The 8,989-nt window shown below is 37.4% G+C and overlaps 1 pseudogene; it reads left to right on the forward strand.

The window, feature by feature from the left end:
- Nucleotides 1-270: 270 nt before the first annotated feature.
- Nucleotides 271-1,227, forward strand: LOC130850239 (olfactory receptor 1038-like; annotated as a pseudogene).
- Nucleotides 1,228-8,989: the final 7,762 nt, after the last annotated feature.

An 8,989-nucleotide genomic window follows, 5' to 3' on the forward strand; every position in this document is an offset into this window, starting at 1 on the left:
TAACTTAAAATGATCTAAATCTAAAATAGTAAATAACTTTACAAGCATTATTTTCACTGGCCCCCAATTTTGGACCTCATAAAATTATAAATACCCAGGGAGGAGAGTTTGAGATGGGAAGCAGTTGTTTGTTCTGATATTCTGCTTCAATGAGCCATAATTTCTCAGGCTAAAACACACAAGATTTGGCGTCTGATGACAATTTATTAGTCCTGATAATTTTTTTTGTCTTTAACTTGTCTTTTTTCAGCAGTTGAGAGGTTGGAACAAATGATTGAAAGGAATAGCACCAGAGTGATGGAATTCATTCTTTTGGGCTTTTCAGTCCAGAGAGAAGTTGAAATCATTCTTTTTCTGCTCATTTCAGTGGTATATTCTCTAACTCTGGTAGTAAATATTGGGATGATTTCCTTAATCTGACTGGATTCTCGACTTCACACACCCATGTTCTTTTTTCTCAGTAATCTGGCCTTTGTGGACCTTTGTTACTCCTCATCAATAGCCCCCAAGTTCCTGGAGACGGTCCTGACCAAGCACAGGTCCATATCTCTCTATGCATGTGCAACACAGCTGGGCTTCTTCCTGAACTTCTTGATTTTGGAGATGTTCCTTCTTGTGCTAATGGCTTATGACCGCTATGTGGCCATCTGCAGTCCTCTTCTCTACATGGTGATCATGTCCCCAAAGATGTGTATGCAGCTGGTAATGGGCCCCTACTTATACAGTTTTTCTGTTGCTTTGCTCCACATAGTTGTTACTTTCTGATTGATCTACTGTGGCCACAGTGTCATCAATCATTTCTGTTGTGATGATGTCCCTTTGATGGTCCTTGCCTGCTCAGATACCAGCCTCAAAGAGATCTTGATTTTTATCTTCGCTGGATTCAACATGATCAGCTCTTTAACCAACATCCTTATTTCTTACTTGTACATAGTGGCTGCCATCCTGAGAATCCAGTCTACAGAAGGCAGGTGCAAAGCAGTCTCAACCTGTGTTTCTCATCTGACTGCAGTGACTATATTCTATGGGACTCTGATCTTTATGTATCTGCAGCCAAGATCAAACCATTCCCTCAACACCGACAAAATGGCCTCTGTGTTCTACACAATAGTCATTCCCATGCTGAACCCCATGATCTACAGCCTGAGGAACCAAGAGGTAAAAACTGCCTTGAGCAAAGCCTTTGAAAAATGTTATGTTCTGCCTCTAAAAAACTTTAAAAAGTGACTTGGACAATGCCTGACTTGGAACAATGTCACATGCAGATATATTGTCTTTATTAGCTTTTGATGGAGTAAATTCATTTTTACTGCTCTTTATATGAACAAAATAATTTTGTACGAGTCCTATTTTTTAAGAACTTTTATTGATTGATACAGTTGACATACAATAAAATGCATATATTTAAAGTGTACAATTTGATTTTTTTTCTTATTAGTAATGTATATATGGCAATCACAATCTTCCAACTCATCCCCCCCCCAGCCCTCCCCGCTTTCCCACTTGGTGTCCATATGTTTGTTCTCTACATCTGTGTCTCTATTTCTGCCTTGCAAACCAGTTGATTTGTACCATTTTTCTATATTCCACATATATGTGTTGATATACTATATTTGTTTTTCTCTTTCTGACTCACTTCACTCTGTATGACAGTCTTTAGGTCCATCCATGTCTCTACATGAGTATTATTTTTGATGTAATCTATAATAAGAGGAAATGTTTAAAGACTATAATTACATTTTTAAGCTCTTTATTGGGATATAATTGTTTTACACTGTTGTGCCAGTTTTTGCTGTACAACAAAGTGGATCAGCTGTATTTATACATATATCCCCATATCCCTTCCCTCCTGAAGCTCCCTCCCACTCTCCCTATACCACCTCTCTAAGTCATCACCCATTTTTAACAAATTGCTACTATTAGGGAATATGACATTGATAGTTTTGACCTGGATAGTTTCTATTCAACTGAAAATAAGATTTAGCCTCTTCTTTTGAAAATGTTTCTGTTTAGCACATTGTGGAGACAGAGAAAAGAGACAAGGAAGGTTGCAACATAAGTTTCTTGTCCATCCCCATGTCATTCCATGCAGTGGCCTGCTCCTAAGCTCTGATTACTTCCTCAAAACAAAAATGCAGACCTATCCCTGAATTCCCTAAGCAAAGATTAAGTTCCTTTGATGTTTTAGGGATATGAAGAGGCTACAATTCACTGGAGCACAGGAAGGGGTAGCTTAAAACCAAGTGATAAACATGGCTTCTATCAATGCCAAGAATATAGTTCTATGTTGGAGTGATTATAAAGTGATACAATCCAAAACTCACTTAAACCTTCAACTGGAGTGGAATAGATTTGTTTTCTTACTCATATTCTAATGTTCAATATCTACCTTATTGAAGCATCAGATTGGAGCCATTCTTGGAGACCAAAATCAAACACATTCCTGACAGTGCTGAACACTCTGGTAGAAGAGGCAGACAGCAATCGAATAATTACAAAAATAAATGTGAGTTAGTAGAATGCAAAGAAAGTTAATGTATCAGAGCAGGGTGATTAAGGCAATTAATGTGCACCCAAGGCAAAAATGCCAGTAGCATGAGTGCCTTGGGGTGTGCGGAAGAATTGTTTCAAGCCCCAAGGAGAAAAAGGGCACTTATGCGATAAGGAAGCACCAACCTGGAAAAGAAAGTTCCTAAACCTGTTAAAAAATAATTAAATAAGGGGCAATTTATCAGTCCTTGTTATTTGTGTTGAGCCTACCAAATTCTAGTGCAAATATCACTTCTGCCTGACTAACTAGTCTGCCAGTATGTTATGAGATGCTTGAGTTTGGCTTAGACACATGGTTTAGGCATTGTCTGGCATCCTTAATTCCTCGGATACTGTAGGATGAATTTATCTCCTCCCTTTAATCACTCTCAGTGTCTAATATAACCCCTGTAACCGTTCTGAATGATGGTGAAAGAGTGAGTGAATGAGTGATGAAGCAAACAAAATGAACACAATTTAGACATTTTCCTCCTTACAAACCTGTCTCCCCTCTGAGAATCTCCCTCCTCCACAGAGGTGTGGTGTGACACCCATCATTGTCCTAGTGACCCTACCCTTACAAGCACAGAATATAGGAGTGATCACAGGACTCAGGATATATCAATCAGATGTCTTTCAAAGAAGGTTGAAATTGTAATCCTGTAACTCTGGTGAGTCTCACCTGATGACTTATTTGTAGGTTAGGGGACTTCTGGGCCTGAGGTGTCCACTGCAGCCTTCCCTGTGCACTGAGAGACAGAAAGCTGGTGCGTGGACAAAGAAAGATAAAGAAGCTCTGACAAGAGAAACCCATGTGGACTCACGCAGAGAGAGAGGTTGGCAACTTCTGTTCTGAAAATACCCAGTGCCCACATATTGGTTTCTTGTGAAGTTCATTTACATTCTCTGCTCTTGAGTTTCATAGGATACCACTGTGATTTTCTTTAAAAACAAAACAAAAACATAAAGTGCTTGCCTGTTGTTTTTATTAAGCTATTTAGAGTGGTTTTGTGGATCTAAATTAAAATAACTCTTTTGATGTGTTAATTTGCAACCTCAGTGAAATCTAAAATCCATACACAGAGGGAAAGGAGATGCTTAAGGAAAAGGTAGACCAGTCTAAATTAGTAGGTGGTGGGTTTAACAATCAACAGCACTTACATATGAGTCTTGTCTTGGCCAGTGACAAGACAAATTAGATCCCTGCATCTGTCTGCCAGCACCTTAAAAGTTTATTCAGAGACTTTTATTGAGTTCAGTCAGGCATAACAACCAGATGGTCTGAGCAATACTTTACTCCCTCAAGGCTGTGTCCTTGAAAACCCCTCTTATTGTAGGAACAGCGGGCAGAACATATGTTCCATGGATAAGAGTGGGGGTGCAGAGGCTCTGATTTGTCAGGATTTATCTCATGGCTCAATTAGCAGTCACAGCCTCTTCATGACCTCATCTAACAGTAAGACTGGTAGAGAGTGAGTGCATTCTAGATAAATCAACCTGCGGAATTATAAGACTAAGACCTACATACTGTGATAGATGTCAGAATGGATCTAGATACCCAGGCAGTACATTTTGTCCACTCGATAAGGAAGTTACGAACAATAAACAATGAACAATGAAGTTCATTATCAAATGAACAAAGTGAAGCCACGCCGATGGTACACGCCACGATTATGTATGAGCCCTTTTCTAACATGAACTGATTTCCCTTTTTATTCTCTCTGTCATTCCTGCTTTCATCTCACCAAAAGGTTCATGACCCAGCCCCAGGCATTACCAGTAATCGGTTTCTCTGCATTCAAGCTATGGCATCTCAGTAAAGTAGAAAGAAGCTAGTTCTTGGAAACTTACAGTTTTGAGATCAAATCTAGGTTTTACCACTTCTACCTAAATGACTTTGGACAATGTCTCTGATGTCTATCAAACAGGCCCCTCAAGGCACCTCTCAGTGGTGGGAAAAAGATGAAAAGTTGCCTTAACATTATTAAGTTTTGGGTGTAGTGTCCTGATAAAGCTCAGGAACTCAAAGCTGATTCTGTCCTAGAGTCATAGGTTATTGAACAATGTGAGAAACCCATTGGATACCTGAGTTATCTCAAATTATTTTGGATATTATATGATTAAAAATAACATAACAAAAATAGTTTAACAACAGAGACTTCACAAATGACTTACTAGATTTTTTCTTACTTGAATGACTTAATAGTCTTGGATAGTGCAGATTGAACTCTGAAAAAATTAAAGTGGCAGTGGTATATATAAACCCCATGAGAAGTAGTGTCTGATAGATAGATAGTACCCCAAGATGTTGCTGAAATATATACATAGATCCATATATATATAGGTAAAATATATATTTACCTATATATGTAATATACCATAATACATAATGTATACATATATAATATTATATTATATATATATAGTAACTATGTATACATATATGTGATAGTGGGGTGTGTGTGTGATTGTGGTGACTTGGCAAAAATTATGTTTTCTGATTTTTAGTTATTATTATGCCTTATGATTTTCCCTACATTGACATAACACATTTATTATTTGCTTAACATTTTTCTTAAACTGACTCAAAACTTTGTTTAAATAAATCTGAAAAGTAAACTGTATATAGCCATTGCAAATGAGAAAAATCTGTGCCAAATCATTATAAATGGAAAGTTACAAAATTATACACATTCGAACATTTAAAACAGCCAAATGTTTGGGTACTATATAGAATCATCAGAGGTATCATATTTTGGAAAATACTAGCAAAGGAAATGATTGTACAAGCTAATCAGAAATGTGTGATAACCATTTTAGCTTAAGTTATTCCAAGGTATCTTAGTAAAGTTTTCATGGTTAAATTAGATTTTAGATTTGGGTGAAAACATCAATATTGCCCTATTAAATTATGTATATTAAAATTATTCTTACATCTGCCTCACCCAACCCCAATACCATTATTAAAGCAGCAATGAGGTACTCTTAAGTGCATACAAATGGTACAAATTCTGGAGAGAAGAAATGAATTACAGGTATCACTTTCAAGCTCTTAAGCAGATTTCTTTTGGGGTTATGGGAGCACCACAACAGAGAAATTAATCTTGGAAGTCAGAACTGTCAATTGCCAAGGGTAAAAATTCAAGAAAGGAAAATACCTTTGTTGTTGCTATTTTCATTTTTCTTGTTTTGTAATTCCAAAAGCATAATACTTAAGAGAATAACAGAGAGCTTATACAGTAAACTAAAGAGTGGGAGCAAACCCACAAACCATAGGGGCTGAACCTGAGATTGGCAATGTGAGTAGGATTTAAAGGTTAGTGCATCTTTGAAAAAGAGTCTGGGGCCCCTTCCTCTGGGTAGCACACTGGATTCAGGTGAGGTTGCAGCAAAACCACACAGTTACCAAAAAAAAGTTCAGATAAATTTGAAGAGCCCCCAGAGCAGAAAGGATGATAGCCTGGGAAACTAAAAATATCGAAGAAACACAAGAGTTCCAACATTGCAACAAAACAGCAAAGAAATGTATTCCTTTTATCAGACAGCCTTAACAACGTACCATAAACAAGGTGGCTTAAAACAATAAAAAAATGTGTTATGTCACAGTTCTGGAGTCTAAAAGTCTGACATCTAGGTATTGGCAGGGCTGTGCTCTCTCTGAAGTTCTAGAGGAGGAGCCTTCCTTGCTTCTTCCAGCTTCTGGTAGCCCCAGGCATTCCTTGGCTTGTAGCAGCATCACTGCAGTCTGCCTATCTTCCAAGGTCATTCTCCCTCTATGTCTGTGTCCAAATTCCCTTCTTCTTGTAAGGACATCAGTCACATTGGATTAAGGACCCACCCTCTTCCAATATGACTTTGTCTTAACTAATTACATCTGCAATGACCATATCCAAATAATGTCACTCTGAGGTTCTTGAGGTTAGGATTTCAATACAACTTTTGGGGGACACAGCTCATATTAGGTAACAATAGCTAAAGATGCATTGGCTCAAATGGCTGGTGAAGACACAACTGGTCTACACCTACAAACACAGTGCAGAAAAAATGGCTGATTTTCCCTGAGCCTAAGAGACAGACCTGTAAATATCTGAAAAGGCAAGTGAAGTGACCTAGAAATTTGGTCAAAAGGGAATCAAAACCAGCTAATGTGACAATTGGAGGTCATGACAAGTCCAAGGACTCATCAAGTAGTTAGGACAAAGGGATATAACCTAATATCTAAGACCAGAGTTTTGAGTTTTCCCTCCTTTTGGTTAAGACGGAGGACCAGATGCCTTTCACTTAATACTAGAATAGACAGCTTCTGAGGTGACTTAATCATCTTCAGGCAAATTTTGCCCTAGGAAATGGTAAAATGCAGAGGTGAGATGCCAAAGCATAATCTTTATGGACAGAAATATAAGACAATTACAGAACTATAGCTAAGTGCTAAAATTAGTGAACTCCCAAAATTCAATGACTTAATAAGGTAGGATTTTATTCCTTTCTCAGTCAGCAGTGTGAGTTACAGGCTTTGGGTAAGGCAATTAGACCCTCAGTGTGTAGCTTCCATGCCTGGGTCTGAAGCAGTCATATCAGCGGCAACATTTTCAAGCGGGAAGGGAGAGAAAAAAGTCCAGGTCTAATGGCTTTAACACTGAGGAGATGACCCCTAGGTTTTGGGCATCACTTTCTACTGACAGCTGATTGCCAAAACTTTATAACTTAATATGCCTGAAACTGTAAAGCAATTATACCCCAATAAAGATCTGAAGAAAAAAAAAAACATAATGTGCCTGTCTGATAAGAAAAGACAGGAATCGTGGTTAATAGTTGGATGGCCAAGTGTTTTATTTCTAAAAGGAAAAATGAAATAGTGGACACATATCTCTGCCATAAGGATCACAAAATATGGTCTTAGAGTGTCAGGTTACAATCGCTGTGAAAGGATTTGTTTCTTGAGCCGTCCACCTTTTCATGCTTGGCACTAACTCTTTAGAAGCAAATCTGGATGTCTTGAAAACATAAAAAAAAAAAAAAAAAAAAAAAACCTTTGGTAATATAGTTTCCAATACCAATCAATGGTACTCTTTCTGCCTGCTCACAGCCTGAAGTTATGAAAAGGAAGTCTGTCCTCCCACCATCTGCCTTTTCTCAGATCCAATCTGAGGGAAAGTGGCTTACGGTTAGTAAGTTAGCCTGAGTAACAACACTTTCTATGCTTGAGTGAGTCCATCTTCCCAGTGATGTTACCACACTGATACCTTACTTCTCAGAGTCTTCTTGCACATGTTCAATTGTGCACCCCCTTTAATCGGATTAGTCCTTACTCAAGAATAAGCTCACTCATCAGAAATTACTTCTACTTCTCATTTGCATTATGGTGGTAAATGAACAAGAATCAGCAAAGGCAGAAAAAGTTGTGTTTTATCTGTAGCAAGAATGATGGTAGATTCAGTGGGCACTGATCTAGACAAACTGAACAGTGAATATCTGAGGACTTTTAACTGGGTCCAAATGGATACCATTTTGAGCTGTATTGATTAAATTTTAATACATGCCCAGTGCAATGGCATTTAGTGAAGAGTGTCTTCTTTGGTTGATCTACTCGAGGCATTGAAAGCTTGGTGTAAGCTGCTAAATACAGAACCAAAGTACATAATGTTAGTGAGAAGAAATTGGAATCAAACAATAGTTTCAAATCATACCTAGCAAAAGGTTTAATAGGGCAAAGTCCTATGACGAAGAATTAGATTTTCAATATCAGAAAATTCATAATGGTTCACTTTTTAAATTATGACGAGGACAGGATAGTCTTAGTTCATAAATATTTCACACTTTTAAAATGAAGAAATCTAACCAGAATCCAAACCAAGGAGTAGAATTAGGTAAACAGATTGTTTGAAACACAAATATTGTTATTATCAAGCAATGCAGACTGAGAACAAACCTTGTGATTGTATTGTGATGCTAGTTGAAGATTCTGAATACAATTTTGTTTTCAAAAGTCCATGTATGTATGAATGTTATTGAAAATTTTTTTGGTAAATCAGGGTCCATCCACATCCTGTATTTGTGGAAAAGAGATGAATTTTAGTTTTGTTCTCATGAAATTATGTATTACTTATGCAACTTAGGTGAACAGTGTATGTATATCCTAGGAAATCATGTTCAACTCTAACAAAGATACCTCCAAATTAACATGTATTTATTGAAACCTATTTGTGAGTTCTCTAATGAATACACCAAGCACAATTTTGCATACCTTGTGAATGATGCTAATAGGTCAGTTTTAATAATATGTGAGTGAGCACATGCAGAATAAAGCAGGCTTAGTATTTAGAGTCCATTCATGGGGTGAAGCTTCACTGTGTTAGACTGGACCTCTTAGTATATGTAGACAGTACTATTTGAGTGAGGAATTTTATGCCTGGACATTTATAACAGGTAGCAACATACCACAGAATTATCTGTTGCAGTT

This window comes from Hippopotamus amphibius, chromosome 3 (genome assembly GCF_030028045.1).
Source record: "Hippopotamus amphibius kiboko isolate mHipAmp2 chromosome 3, mHipAmp2.hap2, whole genome shotgun sequence".
NCBI classification, from domain to species: domain Eukaryota; kingdom Metazoa; phylum Chordata; class Mammalia; order Artiodactyla; family Hippopotamidae; genus Hippopotamus; species Hippopotamus amphibius.